Source organism: Danio rerio, chromosome 20, assembly GCF_052040795.2.
Source record: "Danio rerio strain M-AB ecotype USA chromosome 20, GRCz13ab, whole genome shotgun sequence".
Classification (NCBI taxonomy): Eukaryota; Metazoa; Chordata; class Actinopteri; order Cypriniformes; family Danionidae; genus Danio; species Danio rerio.
In genome coordinates this window covers 41,872,406-41,894,789 of record NC_141040.1, presented here as the reverse complement: position 1 = coordinate 41,894,789, position 22,384 = coordinate 41,872,406, and the positions used below count along the sequence as shown (strand labels likewise).

The 22,384-nt window shown below is 40.3% G+C and overlaps 1 protein-coding gene and 1 long non-coding RNA gene across 6 annotated transcripts in view; one reads left to right on the top strand and one right to left on the bottom strand.

Annotated features, from left to right (window-relative positions):
* Positions 1-22,384, bottom strand: part of aig1 (androgen induced 1) — a 260,128-nt gene that overhangs the window by 56,066 nt on the left and 181,678 nt on the right. The window lies entirely within an intron of this gene.
* LOC147839406 (uncharacterized) lies at positions 9,702-19,770 on the top strand. The gene is made up of 3 exons (XR_015518860.1): positions 9,702-10,726; positions 16,793-17,327; positions 18,809-19,770. It is a non-coding gene; the product is annotated as an uncharacterized LOC147839406 (long non-coding RNA).

The window sequence follows — 22,384 nt, the reverse complement described above, 5'->3', positions numbered from 1 at the left end:
GTCTGCCATGTCATCATCTGCAGGTCTTGTTCTCTGAGCTCTCAAAGTGACCCGAGTAACAGTCAGTGTGGGTCCAGAGAGGCTCAGAAATCTGCCCACTCATGTAATGTCAATATCTGTGAAGTTCTTTGATGAGGCAATGCATTTCACATGTGGTGTGTGACCCCATTAAAATGCTGTTTTGGGTGCTAATATTTCTTAATATTATTAATTACTTTATCTCTGTGTCACCTTGTTCTATTTTACTTAATAAAATAAAGTGCAAAGAAGCCAATTTATATAGTATACAATTAAAGACAAAACGATTAGCTCTTCTGTGAAATGATAAATATTTAAAAAATATTTCCCAAGTGTTGTGTAATGGAGATGAGAATTTTTCCCAACATATTTTTACACATCATAGTTTTAATAACTGATTTCTAACAACTAATCCATTTTTGTCTTTGCCATGGTGTGATATATAATATTTTACTTGTTTTGAAGGATAGTATTAAGCCTAAAGTGCAATTTAAAAGCTTACACTTCATAAAAAAAAATCGAATATAGAACGTCTATATAGAATAGACTGTTAAATTACAGAAATTTTACCGTAGAATAACGGCTGTTAAATTACAGAAATTTACGGTAGGATAACAGCTATTAAATTACAGTAATTTACCGTAGAATAACGGCTATTAAATTACAGAAATTTTACTGTAGAATAACGGCTGTTAAATTACAGAAATTTACCATAGAATAACGGCTGTTAAATTACAGAAATTTACTGTAGAATAACGGCTGTTAAATTACAGAAATTTACCGTAGAATAACAGCTATTAAATTACAGAAATTTACCGTAGAATAACAGCTATTAAATTACAGAAATTTACCGTAGAATAACGGCTGTTAAATTACAGAAATTTTACTGTAGAATAACGGCTGTTAAATTACAGAAATTTACCGTAGAATAACGGCTGTTAAATTACAGAAATTTACCGTAGAATAGCAGATGTTAAATTACAAAAATTTACCGAAGAATAGCAGATGTTAAATGACAGAATTAAAAAAAATATTTCTGGTAAATTTCTGTAAATCCTTTATTTATTTGTCTGCTTGATAAGAGGCTGTTTTTGGATGGCACTGGCATCTGACGATCTCTTGTTATGACAGGTTATTCTGGCTCCACTGCAGGGATGCTCTCTGGCAAGCGCTGATGCAATGGGGATTTTGTATTGCCGTATGCCAAGTTTGGTATCTGCTTTTTGGCCTATCACATATCACATGACAGGATGCTGATCTAGGCTTAATTTGTCCCTCAACACACTAATGCAGAGCAGATCCTGCTTTAATTCGCTCTCCATCACTCCTTGCCTTAATTTAATCCATAACGCATTAGAACCTGAGCATTATAATCAGATATACAACCTTTGCATGGTCGGTGATTAGATTCACTGGTTTGAACTGCTGTCTTGACCTGAATGCGATTATTAATACACTGTAAAAACGCTTGAATTACTTGATTTAAAAAAGTGGGTCAACTTAAGATGATTAAGTAAATCAACTATATGCATACAAATTTTGTAAAGTAAACTTAGCATTTCCAAGTTTAAACACTTTTGCAAGTAAATTATCTACGCTGTAAAAAATGCAGGCTTCCAAAAAATGAATTTATGATGTCTCAACACAAATCGATTAAGTTAATGCAGCTGATTCAAATGTTTTTGCTCGATTGAATGCAAATACTGGTCGCCTTAGAAGGCTGTTATCATCCATCCACATGGTTAATCAGCTGTAGATCACATACGTCTGCAGATGGAGGTTAAAAAGAATTATTTATATTATTTATTAAATTTCCCAGTTATTTTATTTTATTAACGTCCACCCCTACTCCAACTCTAAACCCAACCATCAAAGTAATGTAAAAACAGATCTGGAGTCTTCATTATTGGTATAGCTGATTAACCATGTGGATGGATGATAACAGCCTTCTGAGCCTACCAGTAGGCTTAAGTAAAATAACGTCACAAGGGTCGTTTCTATTTTTAATAGATCTTAATCGAATTTTAATTTGAAATGAAATAGCGTCCAAACGGCGTCTTTCCATAGACGAAAAAAGGAAGAAAAGAAAAGCAGAGGAAGAAAAGCAAGCTCAAAGTAAAGGTATGTTCTGCTATCCATAATACATTATTTAGTAGTACATTACAATACTTTGCAATACTTGCAAACTTATTTGTTTAAATCTAAGTAAATATTTTTACATATGTATTGTAGGTTGAATATGTTACCGTTAATAAAAATGTATATACTTAAATATATTAAAATTGTATTTTTTTGTGGTTTCTTCTCACTGTTTTTACACCAGTGGGCCCATTTTTTAAATCTCATCTAGGGCTCCCTTATCCCTACAGACTGGCACTGCTTAAAATAAGACCAATAAAAGTTGCCTAGAAATAAGACTTTTTAAATAGTACACAATACCTTTTAATTCAAGTGCTAAGAAACAAGTTTTAAAAATAGCTTAAAACAAGATATTACATTTAAAATAAGTCTTTAAAATACAAGGCTGCTCTGAAAAAAAGATAAATAATCTTAAAACAAGCATAATAATTGTACACAATCTGATCTTGCATAATATTGTATAATATAAGATTCTAACTCTTCTTATAGTACACAACAACTTTTACTTCAAATGCTAAGAAACTAGCATTTGGTGGAATAACCCTGATTTTCAATCAAAGCGTGTGATTTGTTTATGGGGAGAAACACATTTCATCCTGACCTTTATAATCAGATATAATCAAATTGCATTTGAGAAAATCCAGCTTAAGGCGTCAGAGGCCTTAGACGTGACATGTCTTTTTGCTTTTCAACCAAAAAGTAACAGGTCCTTTGATAAAATACCAGGATATCATATCTTTGTTTGACTTCAATTGCAACGAACTGCCATTGCATAAAACCTTAGCACATTATGTCCCTAGTAAGTGACTGGAGGCCTGCCAGACAAAACAAGCAGATCCTCCTGTCAATCTGGAGCTTTACTCAGTGAAGTGGTTGCCAAGCAGAGATAATGCTAACACCACAGCACAATGGCAGAGAAAACAAGAGCATGCGGCACGGTTAAATCAGCTCTAGGGGAATTTACACAGATGCTGTCATGTTAACAGAATGCAGCTTTTTTTGACTGTTCTGACATGCACTCGAGCACCACAGCGATTGTATACACAAGCACAGTTTAGAAACACCAACGTGTTCTTCTGTGAATGTTTGCAAAACTAAAACCCGGACTTTACTATGTTCAAGTGTTTAACTTCACTGCAGAACATGTTGTTCATATATGTATATATACCTATACAGTGGGTGACAGTTTAAAAGGAGCATTAATGCTGCGAGTCGTACCGCCGCCAGACTAAAGGCGTAAGAACGTGTTTTTAGGTAAAACCGCAGTTTGCGACTGTGTCGCCAGAAAGGGACAAAGGGATAGGATGCGTACGGACAGAAATATAATTTGGCTGTAAATACCCTGCTACTTGTAAATGAAGATGAAACAATGAAACAAAGCATTATAATTCCTCCATTAATCATTAAAAACTTTTTAACAAGCTTTGTTATCATTGTTAACTTGTTAAGCGAAATGAGGATTCATTTTGGAAAGTAAAATTAAAGAAATAGATAAAACGAAAGTACAAACATAAATACAAATAAGTAGACCTAAATATATAAATAAAGCAGTGTTTTACCCTAAATACAGAGATGTGCAGTATTTTTTATTTTAAAGTGATAGGACTAAGTCCGTATTTGTATTTATTTATTTGACGCTGGACTACAAAACAAATTTATTGTTGCATGTTTTTTTTCTTGTATGCCAAAAATAATTAGATACATGATAGTTGGTAAATCTCCTACTGTGAATATATCAAAACATTTTTTTGTTGATTATATGCAAGCTTAACTTAATTTGAACAATTTTAGAGGTGATCGTCTTAATATTTTAGTTTTTTTAGCACCATCAGATTCAAGATTTTCAAACAGTTCAAATATATTTTCATATCAATCTCAATTTCAGATAAGCGATGACGGTAATGATACTGTTGTTTTTGTGGTCCAGGGTCATATATTTTTTTATTTTACTTTCAATTTAGTTTAACTTTCTAGTTTTAGTGTATTTAGTTTAGTTACATCAGCAGAAAACTGTGCTTGATGGTATCATTTAGAATAAAAAATGACAGCAGTGTGTATTATTACTATCTAGTGCCATTTTTTTTATTAATAACATTATAAAATACAGTATTTATTTAAATTGTATAGTACTACTGCAGTAAGTAACATGTTGTTATAAATTTAATTGCCTTTTTGTTATTTAGTTTTTATATATAATAAACAGAAATTTCACACAGAAATTAGATACTTTCTATTTAATATTTCATTTTTGAAATGAAGTAATAAATAAACTGCTAAAAAAATATTTTCTATTTTTTTTTAGATCAGATTTAAACAAAGCACATTAGCGGGTGCCCTTCCAGCTGCAACTATGTTCTGGGAAATATCCATACACACTCTTTCACATACATAAACTATGGCCACGTTAGTTAATAAAGTTTACCTATAGCGCATGTTATTGAACTGTGGGGGAAACCGGAGCACCCTGGGGAAACTCACGCCAACGCAGGGAGAATAATATTTTACTATTTTTCAAGACTTCTATACAGCTTAAAGGGCAATTTAAAGGCTTAACTAGGTTAATAAGGGTGACTAGGCAGGTTAGGGGAATTAGGCAAGTTATTGTATAACGATGGTTTGTTCTGTAGACTATCGAAATATATATATATAGGCTAAAGGAGCTAATAATTTTTACCTTAAAATGGTTTCTAAAAAATGTAAAACTGCTTTTATTCTAGCCAAAATAAAACAAATAGAAAAAGAAAAAAATATATTATCAGACATACTGTTAAAAAAATTTCTTGATGTTTTGCTCTGTTAAACATCATTTGGCAAATGTTTAAAAAGACAAAAAAATTAATAAATAAGAAATTAAAAGGGGCGCTAATAATTCTGATATAACTCTAATAATTAATGTAAACACCCCATCCCCCCAGCACTATTAGCATTGTATTATTGTTAATTTCTAATGTGCAACTCTAAAACTATTAGCAAGTAGTTCCATACAATGTTTTTAAATTACTTTTTATTTAAGTACTTGTGTTTTCTTTAGGCTGATACAGAAAAGTTGATATGCAGGCTTGTAAGATTTTGACATATTTAACAACATGATATCTTAGGTTTTGAAATGTACCATTGAAATAATTGATTATTATTTTAGGTATTTCATTATTATTGATTATAATATTGATTATAAAGTTAGGTAGTAAGTCATAAATTATTATTTTTAGTTTTCCATATTTTGTCTAGTTCATAAAGCCCTCTCCATTTTATTCAGCAGTGCATCCGCTGACTATACTACACTCTCTGCAACAATACTGACATGCTTTGTGTTTCTCAGCCAGCCTGATATAAGATGAAAGCCTGCATTTTCCGGCGATGCATGAAAGAATTTGTGGGCAAATGTTCTATGGCAGACGACGGTGGCAAAATACCACAAAAATGATGATTTATTTTGCTCCAGTTTCCTCCATTGCATAGGAGGAATGGCAAGCCACGGGACAAAAGATTTTGCAGGGAAACCTCAATGGCCATAATGAAGGGGAGCCTTGTTTTAACATGTCATTAAAATGATTCTGCATCTTGCTGCAATCTGGGGAATTACAGTCTGTGCCCGTATAATACCCGGACTAAAAGTTGGCAGTGACCACCAGGTGGCAATCTGTCAACAGCCTGACGTATTTGTGCATTAATGGAGACTAATACAGTCAATAATAGGCATGCGGATAAGGGTCAGACCACTGAGAGTGATTTCCAGTCTGCATAAATTGTAATTTCAGGTTGTCAGTCTTTCTGGTTTCTATAATTGACCAGTGTGATAATAGATAGACAGTTTGCATTTAGTTTAAGGGTGCTGAGCGGCTTAAATTTACAGTAGGTGTGTTTTTTATCATTTACTCGACTTGGTTTAGACAAAAACAGTATTTTTAATTTTTAAAATTAAAGTCATTAATGTTACAAGTCCTAAAGATGGTTGTAAAGTAAATCCATGAACAATACAAGGGAGTAAATGAACAAATTATGTTCTGGGTTTAAATACCATGTGGTGGACTTAGTGATTTAGGGGGCCCTAAGCAATTCCATGTATGGGCCCTATTGAAACTCAAAATTCTCTTTCTCGATCTTTTTTCCATGTACAGTATGTTAGTTTTTTTTTGTAAATAAACTACATGTTAAAAATATATTTAAAGTATATTTTATATATTTTAATTTTTAAAAGAACCTTTATTGTCTTAATTTAAATTATATGTAATAAATTCACAAGTGAAAATACAAGTTCACAAACTATGTACAATTAATTAACCAGTTTTGTGATTTAATTTTAATATATAAAAAAAAAACATTTAAACAAATTCAATTCACAATCAATTAAACTAATCCTGTCACCATTTTTCATATGAATTGAATAATTGCTGTTTTCGAATCGGCAGCCATTACTTTTCACTGGGAAATGTTATTTATCTCTCTTAACACCTCACAGCACTCAGCATCTGACTTGACAGGTGTTTCAGCCAGAAAGCAGGATCGCTGGGATTAGCTGTTTCATTGTTTGTCTTGTTTCTACTTTTTTCCCTCAAATGTTCTCAAAATTGTCCTTCCTGCACACTCTACCTATCTCCACCTCAGCAGCTCTCAGTCTTTGAACAGCGGCACTCACACCTCGCGCATGTGCAGTATGGAAGGAATGCTCCATTATTCATGGGGGTTCCCGGATTTGAAAATAAGTAACGCTAAAATATTAATGGTTATAGACAGATTTTACAACATATGATACAAAATTTGTTAAAGGGCTATATGATTAATATAAGGCTTCTTGGCATTGGTCGGGGCCCCCTACTTCCCCGGGGCTCTAAGCGGCTGCTTACCTTGCTTATTGGTTTAATCCGCCCCTGTAAATACCACAGTTTTGAGTTGAGATCTCACAACTCTTGAGTTTACATCAGATTTTTCTGAGTTTACATTACATCTCAGTGTTTATTTTATTTTTCAGAATTTTGAGTTTAGATGTCAGAATTCTCCATTTACGTTTCAGAACATTTTTTTTGTACAAAATTCTTAGTTTACTGTACTTCTCAGAACTTTTTTATTCTGAATTCTTAGTTTGCATCTCAAAACTTTTTCCCCCTCAAAATCTGCAGTTATATCTTGCAATTCTGAAATAAATAAAATATTAAATTAAACTAAATTAAACAACATAGGCTCATTCTGAAAACATAGCCCTATATACATTTTTGTAGATCCCGAATTATGTATCCAGAAGTACATATGACTGCATTCTGTCTTTAAAATGAACGCTACGGGGCAGTATGATGTCGTTCCTTTTCGCACTAGCATCTGACCCTACCTTGATATGTAGGGCTTTCCCGCGGTTACCAGTTTGTAGCGTACGTCGGCGGACTTGAGGTGCTGAGCGGAGTTGAACACAACGACAGGGTTCGAGTTCGGTGAAAAATGGTTCCAGAAAAGGGGTAAGACAAAAACAGAAGCCAAAAAATTAAATAAACATGTAAATAACAGGGTGAGAATTTGGTAAAATCTGTCAATCTGTGGTTTTGAAAACACTATCGGGATGGGGTAAGTGGGGTTATCGGTCGGTAGGTCTGGCAGTCAGTCAACAGCGGCCTCTGGTGGATTTCCAGGAGAAGAGCAGGCACTAATGGCACTCGCGAAGGAAATTTGACAACCCAAACTATATATATATATATATATATATATATATATATATATATATATATATATATATATATATATATATATATATATATATATATATATATATATATATATATATATATATATGTCACAATTTTGAGATGTTCAATTGATGAACTACACTATAAACTAGTGCTTTATAAGCTTAGAATTCAGAAAAAAAAGTTCAAGATGAAAACTCACAACTATGAGTTTATAACTGACAATTGCTAATTCTTTTTGTAGTTAAAAAACAAGTTTCCATAGTTCCATACCACTTCATGCTTTGCACTTTTTAATGAAAGTGTAAAGTGTATCAGAGCCTGAAAATCTTTGACATCTGGTTCTGATCCTGATGGCATCCTGAAGACAGTTTGAGTAACACCGCTGGTTAAGCAGAAACTAGTCTGTCTGAGGTTCCTCTGACAGTGGCAAACCAAACATGTTATTAGATGCAGAGAAAACACCACTGAAGTGCATCTAAAGCCCGGATCAGTTTAGCGTAGCATTGGACGGTGACATTGATTTCAGTCACATAGATGTGTTTCGCCTTTCACTCAGAGGATGGATTCCTGTTACTGTAAATGGTGAAACACTTATCCCCACAGTCTAAACATACTGGTAGTCGCAGCAGGAGCGTACAGATAGAGACAATTTTCAGAGGAGAACACTCTTCAAATTGGTCTGTGGGCACAGCTATTTTCTCTAAACAACATCCCACAAATCTAGCAGAAGGAACTGTGGTGGAAACGCCACAGACAGGTTGAGTGATCATTAAAAAAGAAAAAAAGTTTGGTTCCTCTCAGTGTGAGTTTTTCTTTACAAGCCAAAAGATTCTGGAAGTGTACCTCCTGACCTTGGTTGATTATGTCTGTTATGTCTATATGTTGGTCACACTTTACAGTAGCTTTCGTTAGGTAATGTATTTACTAACATGAACTAATAATGAACAATACTTGTACAGCATTTATTAATCATAGTTCAATATTTACTAATGCATTATTAACCTCCAAATTCATTCTATTATTTAATGCACCGTGAGTTAACATGAACTAACACTGATCAACTGTATTTTCATTAATTAACATGAACAACTGCCGTGATAAATGTACAAATGATTCATTGTTTATGTTTGTAAATGCATTAACTAACATTAACTAATACAACCTTATTGTAAAGTGTTACCATGTGTACTGTATGTAGCTGCAGAGGATATTCTTGAAACTGTAAGTCAATCATGAATAAGGATGCACAATGTTAAGAAAAGTTTGATAAAAAAAACACACACACACAAAAAAGCCAAAATGTTTTTTTGAAATATTAGCATATTAAATATCAACCAAAATCCAATATTTTGGAAATATTAGTCAAATGATGGGATGATAATCAATTTCACACTCTCTCATCTCTGTCTGAAGCATGCTTAGCATGCTTCATGCAGGTGAGTGGGCATGACAAACCACCTGTAGAGGACACACTCTCCTTTTAGTATTGTGAAGAAAAAAAGTTTAGACTTGTAATAATAGTTACTATATGCTGATGCTCTCTGATGATTTAAAGTGCTCCATTTTTTCCTCAACAAATTCACATTAACAAAAATTTAAACCTCACGTTGTGTTAATCACATTTACACACTGTCTTGCCATCAAAAAAATTGATCTTTTTATTTTACCTGATTATTTTTGTTTGTTTTTCGTATCCGTAAAAAGAGTTTTGAGATGTGAGTTGACAGTTCAAAGCCACCTTAAAAGCAAAGAGGCAAAATTCATGGCCAATAACATTCATTACAGGTTTAAGAACATGCTCAACAGTGCTCCAAGGTTAGCATGAAATGGAAAAGGTTTTTAAATGTTTTTTTTTTTTTTTAGGTTTTTAATGGAAAGGGTTTTAAAAATGTAAGTACTGATGGGTACCAAACTTAAGGTGCAGTAGGTGATTGTCTTCAGAAACATTTTTTGTTGTGCTGGTTGAAAATCTCCTTACTGTCCAATAGAAATGATTAAAGTAAATGATCTAAATGTATTTATATGTATTTTATATTCTGGGTAAGGAATAAAACACAAAAATGTTCATTCAATTAAATATTGTCAGGTCGACATTTCGCATAATTCTGATAAGTAGCTCAAACTGTCTGTCAGCAAATGCAGATTCGAACTACTGCATAGCCGTTTACGCAGATCCGCCGTTTTTGCATACACACACTGCTGGTTCAAGTGCACACGAGAGAGAGAGAGAGAGTGAGAAAGAGAGAGAGAGAGAGTGTGAATGTTAAAAACATGCTGAATTAATTCTTTTTAAAATTCTGAATAAATATTGGAGTGACTTTTGCACGCTGGAGGAAGTATTTCTTTTAGACAGGTAATGTTCTGTTTGAAAACTATTTTAAAAGCTGATGTAGATGTTGTTGTTGCAAATAGGTTTTATGCACAGAAGTGTTGTTCAGCCACTGAAATCTTCCGGTGATAGATTGAAGTGACTACTTTCAGTTTCGTAAGGGACATTTTACAGCATCGATGATGTAGATTTTTATTTAGTTTAACAACAAAACATCAGTCAATAGCGCTATTCCGCCTAGCCTGCATTACTGAGCTGAAGTTGCTTTTATATTCACATTGGTTCATTTTGAACAATGACAACCTGTGACGTGCTTCCTACATATATTGTTTACCATGCTACTCTGAATATTCGGTCTGAAATAGCATGTAATTATGGCTTCGTAATAAGTGTAATTCCTGCACACCGCCAGCCAACCACTAGTTGCTGAGTGAGGGTTCTGCTGTCATCTTTAAGATGCGAGTATTCGTGTTTCAGGAGGCATGGCTTTGGACAGCAGGGGAGGGACTGTGTTTCAGAGAACTTAAACGTCAACATTGATGACATAACGTTCGAGGTTACTAAAGTAACCCTTCGTTCCCCGAGGAGGGGAACGGAAGCACTATAAGTGGATTTGATTGTAAAATCCACGCATTGGGGAGGTTCGGTTCAGAAGCTACTCGTCTGAAAGAGTATTGAACGGGCCAATTAAGAATGAATTGGCAGCGCAAGCCTGCGCAGGTGAGCGGCATAAGCAATCAACTGAGTATATAAGCTCACCTGGCGCAGCAGACGCTATCCTTTTTAAGCTGAAGAGACTTTCAACAGCTAAGGGACAGTCATTATGGCGACGGAGTATAGTGCTTCCGTTCCCCTCCTCGGGGAACGAAGGGTTACTTTAGTAACCTCGAACGTTCCCCTTCGGGGGGAACTTCAGCACTATAAGTGGATTTGATTGTAAAATCCACGCATTGGGAGCCCATTGAAAGCGCCATAATGACTGCACCTTACCAACACCCCCGATGAGGAGATAGTCAAGCAAGCGTGACGCACCCACATCATGGGGGGCGCGGTCCTCCAACGTGTCCCTGGCCCTAATTTACCCTACTTCAACAGAAGTTTTATGGATTTATATATATTTTTTGGGAAGTCGTGAGCATCTAGATAATTCTAGGAAAATACGACAGTACGTTGGGAAGCGTGCAATCCCGATAGGGAGGACGCTGCGGAGGCCATCCGTTACCCAAGGGGGGATAGATGGCAGAATTTACATATGGACTAGCCCTAAAAAGGGGGAGTACGCATAGCAAAAGAGTGGTTAGCGGGGAGGGAAGACACGGGTCCGCCCAGGGGGGGGGGACTTAACCGTGGCTGAATAAGCATATGGGATCGCCTAGTGGGGACCACGCATAGCAGGCACCTTTACCCAAAACGCGGGCTGACCAGCGGGCAGACCTACAACGTAGTGGGCCAGCAAGTGACTCCTCCGCTGAGTCAGTGCTGGGGGCCACGGAGGAATCTGCAGGGCTCACCTGACGGGGAACTTTACTGACAGATAAAAAGGCGCACGTATCTCCGTGTTAGGGAAAATGGCGCAGCAAGCGTGTTTCAACACCCTACCGAATTGTTTCCTCAATCACCAAGGGTTACCTAATACCCTTGAGGAAACCGGCTCCACTCGCAGATTGTAAAACCTTGCAAATGTGTTGGGTGTCACCCAGCCCGCAGCTCTACAGATGTCTGTTAGAGGGGCGCCGCGTGCGCGCGCTCGAGAGGATGCGAAGCTCCGAGTGGAGTGCGCACGCGCTCTCGGGGGACGCGGCTCATCTCGGCTCTGATAGTGAAAGAAAGGCATCCACAATCTAGTGGGAACTTATTTCGGTACGGCACTTCCCTGCTGCCGACCGCTATAACAGACGAAGAGCTGCTCAGATGATCTAAACTCTGAGTGCGGTCCGGATAATACGCAAAACGCGAACTGGACAATAAATAAGGGCTGGGTCTGCCTCCTCCGAGGGCAGCGCTTGCAGGCTCACTACCTCGTATTAAAACGGAGTGGTAGGAACCTTGGGCACATATCGCGGGCGGGGTCTCATACGTGAGAGAAGCCAGCCCAATTACAGGCACGAGTCACTGACCGAAAAATGCCTCCGGGTCCCCGACCCTCTAATCGATATCAACGCGACCAGCAGAGCTGTCTTCAGGGACAGAAAATACTGAGTCGAGGATCGAAGGGATCTGACGCGGCTTGTGTAGCGAGGGCGAGATCCTAAGAGGGCATGAGAGGGGGCGGGGAGAATTAATTCGCTTAACGCCCCTGAGGAACCGGATGATGAGGTTATGCGTTCCCACGGTGCTGCCAGCCACCGCGTTATGAGAGCGGAGATGGCAGCCACGTAACCTTGAGTGTGGAGGGCGACAGCCTGCTCTCCAACTTCTCTCGGCGTAAAGAAAGCACAACGCTGATCTGGCAAATTACGGGGGTCTTCTCAGCGAGAGACACACCATTCAGTGAATAGACTTCACGTCAGGGCATAGGCGCGCTCGGGGAGGGGGCTCTAGCCCGAGTGACGGTATTAGCCACCGCAATCGGAGGTTACCTAAGTCTTCCTCGCGTCTAAAAATCTCTTCAAAGATCGGCGAGGGTGCCAGGTGGTGCCCTGTCCCTGAGAGAGTAGGTGCTCTCTCGAAGGGACTGCCAGGGGAGGGCTATCGCGAGGGAGAGCTCTGACATCCAGGTCCGGTTGAGCCAGAGGGGCGCAACCAGCAACCTGTTCCTCGTCCTCCCTGACCATGCACAGTAACTGCGCGAGCAGGCTCACTGGGGGAAACGCGTATTGCGCGTGCCCCGAGGCCAGCTGTAAGCCAGTGCATCCGTGCCGAGAGCACTCGGTCAGGGAAAGAACAACTGGCAATGAGCGATCTCGGGGGAAGCAACAGATCGATCTGGGCTTCCCCGAATCGCGCCCATATCAGCTGAACAGACTCGGGGTGGAGTCTCCATTCTCCAGGACGCAAGGCTGCCGTGAGAGCGCATCGGCTGCACGGTTGAGCTTGCCTGAATATGAATGGCGTGCAGCGATTTCAGCCGCGGATGACTCCAGAGGAGCAGACGGCGAGCGAGCTGAGACATGCGGCGAGAGCGCATACCCCCTATACGGCTGATATACGCCACCGCCGCCGTACTGTCCGTCCTGACCAGCACGTGTTGCCGCTCCAACACCGGAAAAAAACGGTGGAGAGCGGGGAACACTGCCAACAGCTCCAGGCGATATGCCAATGCAACTGGGTACCTTTCCACAGGTCCGCAGCCGCATGCCCGCAACGCACAGCCCCCCAGCCCGTGTTGGAAGCGTCTGCTGAAACGACAACAAGACTGGACGCCTGTTCTAGAGACACCCAGGCCTGTAGGAACGAGGGGTCGCTCCAAGGGCTGAGGGCGCGGCGACACAGCGCAGTAACAGAGACTCGGTGTGCGCGCGCGTGCCATGCGCGTCTGGGGACTCGATCGTGAAGCCAGTGCTGAAGTGGTCTCATATAGAATAATCCGAGCGGCATGAAGCGGCTGCGGATGCCATATGCCCCAGGAGCCTCTGAAATTGTTTCAGTGGGACCACTATTTTACTGTCGAGCTCTCTCAGACAGTACAGCATCAGCTGAGCGCGCTCTCCGGAGAGGCGCGCTGCCATGGTGACCGAGTCCAGCTCCAGCCCGAGAGAAGAGATCCTCTGCACGGGGGCGAGTTTGCTCTTTTCTCGGTTGACCTGAAACCCCCACAGGTGGAAGTGCCAGAGCACTTTGTCTCTGTGCATAATCAACTCTGTGCATAATCAAAAGAGAGGGCAATTCAGCCAGTCGTAAAGAAATCGAGTATGCAGATGCCCGCGAGCCGAAGGGGCGCTGAGGCACCCTCCGCGGGCTTGGTGAGGACCCGCGGAGACAGAGAGAGCCCGAAGGGGAGGGCTTTGTATTGCCAAGCTCGACCTTCAAACGCAAACCGCAGAAACTGTCGGTGGCGAGGAAGAGTGGAGACATGGAAATACGCGTCCATCAGGTCTAATGCTGCAGACCAACCCAGAGGACGAACGCACCGGAGGATGCGCTTCTGCGTGAGCATTCTGAACGGTAGCTTGTGCAGGCAGCGGTTCAAAACGCGCAGATCTAGGATTGGCCGTGACCCACCGTTCTTTTTGGGCACGATGAAGCGTGGGCTGTAAAACCCGCTCTCCATCTCGGCTGGAGGGAGCGGCTCGATTGCATCCTTCGCCAGGAGGACAGCAATCTCCTCTCGCAAGACAGGGGCGGACAGGGGGCTGACCCTGGTGAATACACACCCGTGACTTGGGGGGCCGTTTCGCGAACTGAATCGCATAGCCGAGTCTGATTGTGCGTATGAGCCACCGCGAAGAGCTGGCCCGCGCTAACCAGGCAGGCAGAGCTCTCGCTAATGGACTCATCGCTACAATCGCTGACGTACCAGCAGTGGGGCAGCGCGGAGTGGGTGTGCTGATCCGGGAAGCTCGCGGGTCCCACGGAAAAGCTGGAGGTGAGATATTTGCTCTCACTCCAAACCCGAGCTCCGGAGGGGAGGCTCGAGGGGTGGGAGAAAGGAGACCGTCCTCCCAGCGCTCGTGAGCCACTGGCGAAACGCACCGAATCTGCAAGCTAGAAAGCATAGCGTCCCAGACTGGCAGATTTCGGGCTGTCACATCTGGGGAAGTGAAAAGTGCCCTTTCATAATGTTTTCATGGCAGTAAAAAGTGCCGTTGGAAATGGGGCCCCGCCCTCCAGCGGGGAAAGAGCAAGTTCCCTCTTCTCCAGATGGCCTGTCCCAGGGGCGCTTCGCGGTCCGTTGCCGGACTTAGCGGCGTTCTGGGCAGGGGGGCTGCCTGCTTCCGAGGTGCCCGACGCGCTCGCTTCGCCTTAGGCGTGTGCGGGGGCGGAGCAGCTCTCGTAGGCGGGCGCCTTCGGCGAGGAGCAGGTATGAATGGCACGGCGGGCGGAGCGGGCTACGGACCGCCGATAAGACATCACCCACCAACTGCTCTCTCACCGCCTTGAATTCCTGGGTGAATTCACAGACAGTGTCGCCGAACCTGGCTGGGGATATGGGGAAGTCAAGAAAGCGGACTTTGTCGACTTTGCGCATATCAGCCAGGGGTGGCGCTCCTGGACCACTAATGTGGACATCGTCCTCCCCAACGCACACGCAGCGGACTCAGTAGTCCGAAGAGCCAAGTCGGCGGCGGTGCGAAGCTCGTAAGCCTGGGTTGGACCCACCCTCGTGCAGCTCGGCCAGCGCCTGCGCTTGGTAGCGCTGGTAGGTGGCTATCGCATGCAAGGCGGAAGCAGCCTGGCCCGCAGCTATGTAAGCTCTAGCTCCGAGGGAGGTAGATAACTTACAGGCTTTGGATGGGAGACGAGGCGGACCCCGCCAAGAAGAGGCGCCGCGCGGATTTACCGCCATCGCGCACTCAACCTGAGGAATCGCCACATACCCCCTGGCTGTTTCACCGTCAAGAGTGGTTAGGGTGGAGGAACACGCAGCACGAGCAGAAAAAAGTGCTTTACAAGACCGCGTGAGCCTACTGTGCACCTCCGGGAAGAAGGGAACGCCCCTCTAGTCGGTCCGGCCGCGGAGCTGGGGGATAAACCATCTCCAACCCACGGCCGAAGCAGCCCGGGAAAGCACGGCTAACATGTCCGTTTCAGGATCCGTAGTGACAGCGCTCACCAGCCCGAAGGGGGCGAGCGGGTCTGGATCATCATCGGACAATGAAAGCCCACCCTCCGATGCCGCGGTGGACATCTGGTCTCCGGTGTCATCGGGCGTAAGGGCTACCATCTGTTAGACGGATCGCTTCCTCCGCCCGAAGCTTGGATGGAGCGCTTAGAGGAGCGGGAGGTCCGCGGGCCCGTGGGCGACGGATTATCTCTCGCTGAAACCCTCAGATCTGCCCGAGTGCCCGCTGCAGAGCAGGGGACAACTGGGGTGGTTCGCCTTTTTGCAAAGGCTAACCGCGATCTTGCGCAACAGTCATGGCATCGCGATGACGACATGAACTGCCCGCGAGCAGCGCATTAACATGCTGGACCCCCAGACATGTAACACAGTGCCCGCGCCCATCATCCGAGGACAGGAAACCACCGCATCCAGAAACGCACAGTCGGAGCGCCGTCCTGATAAGGACGTGCTGCATGACTGTGTTGCTCTTTCTGTGAAGTTTGCAACTTTATACGCACCGCTCTGGAGGACCGGACCCAAAGAACGCCAGGCAAGGGAGAAACCCAGCTCGACCGTCTGCCACTGCGTGTACACACTCTGGACCGGGAGAATGCTCTCGTTCGCTCAGAATCGCTGGTCACAGCAGGAGGAACCCTCATCGACTCGATCAGAAAGTCTCTGAAGCGAAAAGGATAGCGTCTGCTGCGCCAGGTGAGCTTATATACTCAGTTGATTGCTTATGCCGCTCACCTGCGCAGGCTTGCGCTGCCAATTCATTCTTAATTGGCCCGTTCAATACTCTTTCAGACGAGTAGCTTCTGAACCGAACCTCCCCAATGCGTGGATTTTACAATCAAATCCACTTATAGTGCTGAAGTTCCCCCCGAAGGGGAACTTTATTAACTTACTAACTTACTCCGAGGGCAGTTTATATCGAAGTTTATATTTAGCCACACCATATCGGTTGTAACACCAAATTTTTTACGAGGTGTGTCGTTAGCCCAATGCTCCATCCCCAACCTTGAAGACCAGGACATATACACATACACTACGGACAATTTAGCTTACCCAATTCACCTGTAGCACATGTCTTGGACTGTGGGTGAAACCAGAGCACCCGGAAGAAACCCACACAAATAAGGGAAGAACATGCAAACTCCACACATAAATGACCAAGCCGGGACTCAAACCACTGACCTTCTAGCTGTGAGGCGACAGCGCTACCCTCAGTGCCGCCCCTGACATAACTATAGTATATCATAAATAAAGAGAAAAAGTTTAAGATGCAAATTTACATACGCAAGTTTATTTATATTGGCTACTTTGTGAAGTTTATTCATAAACTAATTTCGAGAGGAGCACGTGATTATGATTGAACACGGCTGGTTCTGCATTAGCATGCATGATCCACCAATCAGGCCATTCCTAACCCACTATAATGAGCCAGGGTTTTTTCACTATAGTCATCTTTGATTTGAAGAATCCCCCCTTCCACCCCTACCTTTTCACCTTTCCCTCCATAGGGCAGCACGGTGGCCCAGTGACTAGCACTGTTGCCTCACAGCAAGAACGTCACCGGTTCTAGTCCTTTAACAGGCCGGTGGTCGTTTCTGTGTGTAGTTTGCATGTTCTTCTCGTGCTTGCGTGGGTTTTCCCCGGGTCCTCCGGTTTCCTCCCACATTCCAAAAACATGCACAAGAAGTAAATTGATAAATCTAAATTTTGCAATACAGGTAATCTCTCATAATGCAGCATATCTTTTAATAGCATTCAATTTTTAGTCATTAGCTCTTATCAAGGGGGAGTTGTCAAGATCTACCTGAGCTCAAGGCTCCCCTTGCCCTCCAAACGGGAGGGAGCCCAGAGCTCAAGAACCTTCGAGCTCAGGGCTCTCTCCCGGGGCAGCATGCCAAACTTGCTTATAATCAATCATCAGCTAAGTGTGAGCTCTTGAATGTAATAATGTTCTTTTTCAAAGTAGCGCTGGTGGAGGATTTTGAAACCTAATATTCGCTTATAAATATGGTTGAGAATTATGGCATAATTAAAATGAAGTTAACTTGTTAACAAAGGTTTGGCGACTAAACCATGCCTCACTTTGTCTTCTAAACCAATCACTTACTTCCCTAAACTTATTTAGGGCAGACCAGCCGTCTAGCACTGTTTTTCTCGTTCTTTCGAACCCACCCTCTATTTCCTTGCTTTCCTTTCACATTCCTATAACCCTCTGTTCACTCTTAAGTTGAATTGGGGGGTCCAATCACTCTAAAAATATTACAGAGATGCAACCCCTACTCTGAGTCTCTGGGCATCATCGTAGGATGCCCGATCAACCTACCTACTTGTTCACGGTTTATCCTATTACTTTCCTTCCCCTGCACCCTACTGTTCTCTTATCGTCCCCTTCATCCCTACTTCCCTACAATAAAGTCCAGCTCAAAGTGTGGCATCGTCCATGCCGGTGAAACATACAATAAATAAAAAAATTCCAATAAAAAGCATGAATTGTGAGAAGCTATAAATAGTTTAAAAATTAATTTTCGATTCTAAACCAATGGGTGTTTAGAAGGTCCTAAAACTGCAAGTCAGTCATAAATATTAATGACATTGTCTTTGAACTTACTGCATGATTAATAAGCAAAACCAAGTGCATTCGAGGTCACGCCGTGAAAAAGGAATTGCTTTATATCGTTCCTATTTCCCCGTGAACAATTAGCAGCGCGAATAATGGAGCGACTGAGGACTTGGGGTTGTTTACCACAGCTAATCAGTCATAAAACCCCCCGTGCACAATGACCTGCATCGTTTAAAAGCTACCGTGAACCTGCCTGCTGAATTAAATATGAGGAAAGTTAAACGCTCAGATGACTATATCAGCAATACGTCTAGAAAATACCTCTACATGGGCCTTTCTGCTTCTTCTGTACTTTTATTTCGAGATAGTCTTTTTTTAAGCAGATGAAAGATGTTTATTTGTGGTACGCATTTACAGCGAGTCGCTTTGAATGTAGGGGCTGCTCAGCGGGAGGGCACTGGCATTAACGTTAGAGTAGAGAAAGGCTCCTCTGACAGGCCTCTCTCTGCGGCAGAGTAATTACAAAGCGGAGACGGGATTATTGTCACGGATACTTTGACGCAGGTAAACTGCCTCCCGATGGTGCCATGAAAGTTTAGCAGCGGCCTCCTTAAGTCCTATTGAAGTGGCTCTGTTTTGATTGTTATTGCCACATTATGAGTCCTGATAGGCACTGCAATGGCTTGACAGCTTCAGAACAGAGAAAATGTCCTTTCCCTTGTCACTTGGGAGAAAAAATGTTTGTTGTGTTATTCCTCTTTTGGTGTCGTTTCCTGTCTGCGCTTTAAGACACTGTAACTTGTCCCAGTGACAAGCTGTTGTGTATGGAAGCTTATTTTGGACATGAAATACAAAAATAAAACAGGCACAGTGACTTTTATGTCACAATTATGAGTTGTTTCTACATCTCTAAACAGACCCCCTAGTTTTTTTTGCGATTTTTGTGATCGCTAAATCCAACGCAAAATCAACAAAACAAACAACAAAGTTGATCTTTTTTTGCGATCCTTCAAAATTTAAACGCAAAATATTTGCAAAAAACTAATTATCCCATAAAACATCCAATTCTAAATCATATGATCAAATTACATTTATTTTAATTTCCAAATAATTGTTTTACGTAACTTTTAGATGTTGCATACGTGACGTGATGTATTTGACTGTCTCTCGAAAAACGAAAAGGGGAGAAGGAAAAATTATTATTATTATTTAATTCTGTGGTGGAAACAATTGAAATGTAATGTAATTCAAAATTCCAAGAATAAAAAGTCATAACTGAGAGATGCAAATCCACTAATATGAAAATAAATGCAAGAAAAAGGTAGGAATTGACGTTTATAGTTAAGAGAAAGGAAAATTAAAAAGTTGCAGTTTTTAGACTCACAGAGTCAAATACTTGATATAAAGTTGCAACTGAGCAAAAATAGTCAGAACTTTGATATTAAACCTAAAATTGTGGAAAAAAAATCTGAATTGTTAAATGCAAACTTAGAGTTTTGGCTTACAATTACTATAACACACTTAAGGCTTATTCTTAAATACAATGGTTTAAGAATACAATGACTTAAATACTATGAGAAAAATGCCCAGAAAAAGCCACAATTTTGATTTTATTGCAGAACATTAAGTTGAAAAGTCTTATTAACAGTATTGTTAGATGTGAAAAACATTTATTTTTTGTTGCTAAAGATGATCTTGGAGTTATTAAAAAATATTAAATATAGTAATAAAAATATAATCTTACAGTTTAGATACTTGCAGTTAAATATAATCTTGCAGTTATTAAAAAAATAATAATGCTTGATATAAACATGCAGTGCCAGAATTCCACATAAGTTTCCATAGTTTTAAAATTACAACTGTTTTCATAAATGTTAGAAAGTCTCTTACACTACTTAGACACCATTATCATCACAGATATTTTGACGCAGGTAAACTGCCTCCTGATTATTTCCAGAAAGTTTAGCAGCGACCTCCTTAAATCTTTTGACATGCCTCTGTTTTGATTGTCATCGCCACATTATGAGTCCTGATAGGCACTGCAATGGCTTGACAGCTTCAGAACAGACAAAACGTCCTTTCCCTTGTCACTTTGGGGAAGTAATGTTTGTTGTCTTATTCTGCTTTTCATGTCACTTCCATCTGCACTTACAGAGACAAAGTTTTCCGATTCTCTTGATGTGGTTAGTATTCACAAATATTTGCATGTGTCTGCATTTATAGAAAGAGTCCCTGAAGGTTTGAAAAGACTTTTATAGCCACGAGTTACATTGCACAAGGAGAACTATAAATATGTCTAGTGTATTCAAATGAAATTACTTAAAAGAGGCTGTTGTCCAGTGTTATTAGGGTTTGTTTTTGGCAGATTTTTAAGGAAGTGGTGAAAAACATGCATTTCTTTTTTTTTTTTTTTGTCTTTCAGTGCGTGTGGGATCCATAAAGGCCCTTCTGTAGGGGTTTCACTGCCAGAACATAGCATAAACTAGTGATAGATTATATACAAGTCATTGAAAATATTTGTAGAAACTATTTGTTTTGGTTCTGTGTTTCTGACAAAATAACAAAAATGACCATGATTATTTATTTTTTATTTATTATTAAAATTATTACATTATATTTTTTATATTATTTTATATTATTTATTATATAATATGTTATATTACATGATATATTATATTGTTATATTTATATTTTAATAATAATAATAATAAATACTATAAAATATTTTGATACTTTATTTTTATAATTAACATTAGCTAAATAAAATAGTTGTATAATTTTCATAAAGTATTATTATTATTATTATTATTATTATGCTACAGTAGATGGTTCTAATTTTTCCATTATTCTTATTCATTTTTTATTCTACTTTATTGTTATATTTATGTTAGTTATCAAACATATTTTATTTTTATTATATATATATATTTTTTCTATTATTACTGCAATTACTACTACTACTGTTTATACAAAGTTTTTGCAATTTGAATGTGTATAAAAATATATATTTTTCAACTATATCCTTCAATTTCAAGCATTCAAATTTAATTTAATTTAACTGAATTGAATTTATGTGGAGTCTAAATGAGCCTCCTTTAAAAACATTGTGATAAAACATGTCACATTATCGTTTATCAACACAAGCTCAGACTCAGTACTTGATTTTTGAAAGTGAAAAGGCTCAGTCAATAGCCGCTTTTCCACTATCGTGCTGAATCGTTCTTTAAACAGAACTGTTCCATTCCGTGCCAAACCGGGTCAGACAGCACGGATACGGTTTCATTTTCCACTGTCCTGCTGCGACAAAGCTCTTTAAAACATTACACAAAACGCATCAGTAGTTGCCTTGGTAACGAAATGTAAACGGCTCCCTTTGTTCAACTAAAGTTAAATAAGAGCCGAAACTATTTTTTTTTTCTTTTCATAAAAGCAAAAGCAACCATGTGACTAAACACTGTTATGCCGCTCTATGAAATAGGGGTGCTAAATGTGCGCCCTTATTTATATGTTGCGCAGCTCTGGCTAAATTTTATTTGGAGGGAAAATTACCAAAATGTAACGTGATGATTAAAAATAATTGGAGGGGAAATAAATAATATTTAAAATCTCTGAACATAACAGAAAAATAAACAATGATAAGACAACAATAATAGTGCATTTGTATTATAGTGGCAGAAATATAATTTTGGACAGGCCTTGTCAAAGGTGAGCGGGCACTTTCACTAATAAAAACACAGCACATAAATTATTTCATTTTTAACAATTAATTAAATTACACTGCGTTTTTATATCAAAAGTTGATAATGATATAAAATATACTACATTTTGATGGTAAAATGAAACCAATTAAGCGATGGCTGTTATTTGTTTTAGTATTCAAACATTAAATAACGAATGCAGCAAGTGAAAAAAAACGAATATGAAACAACACATATATTGCAGGA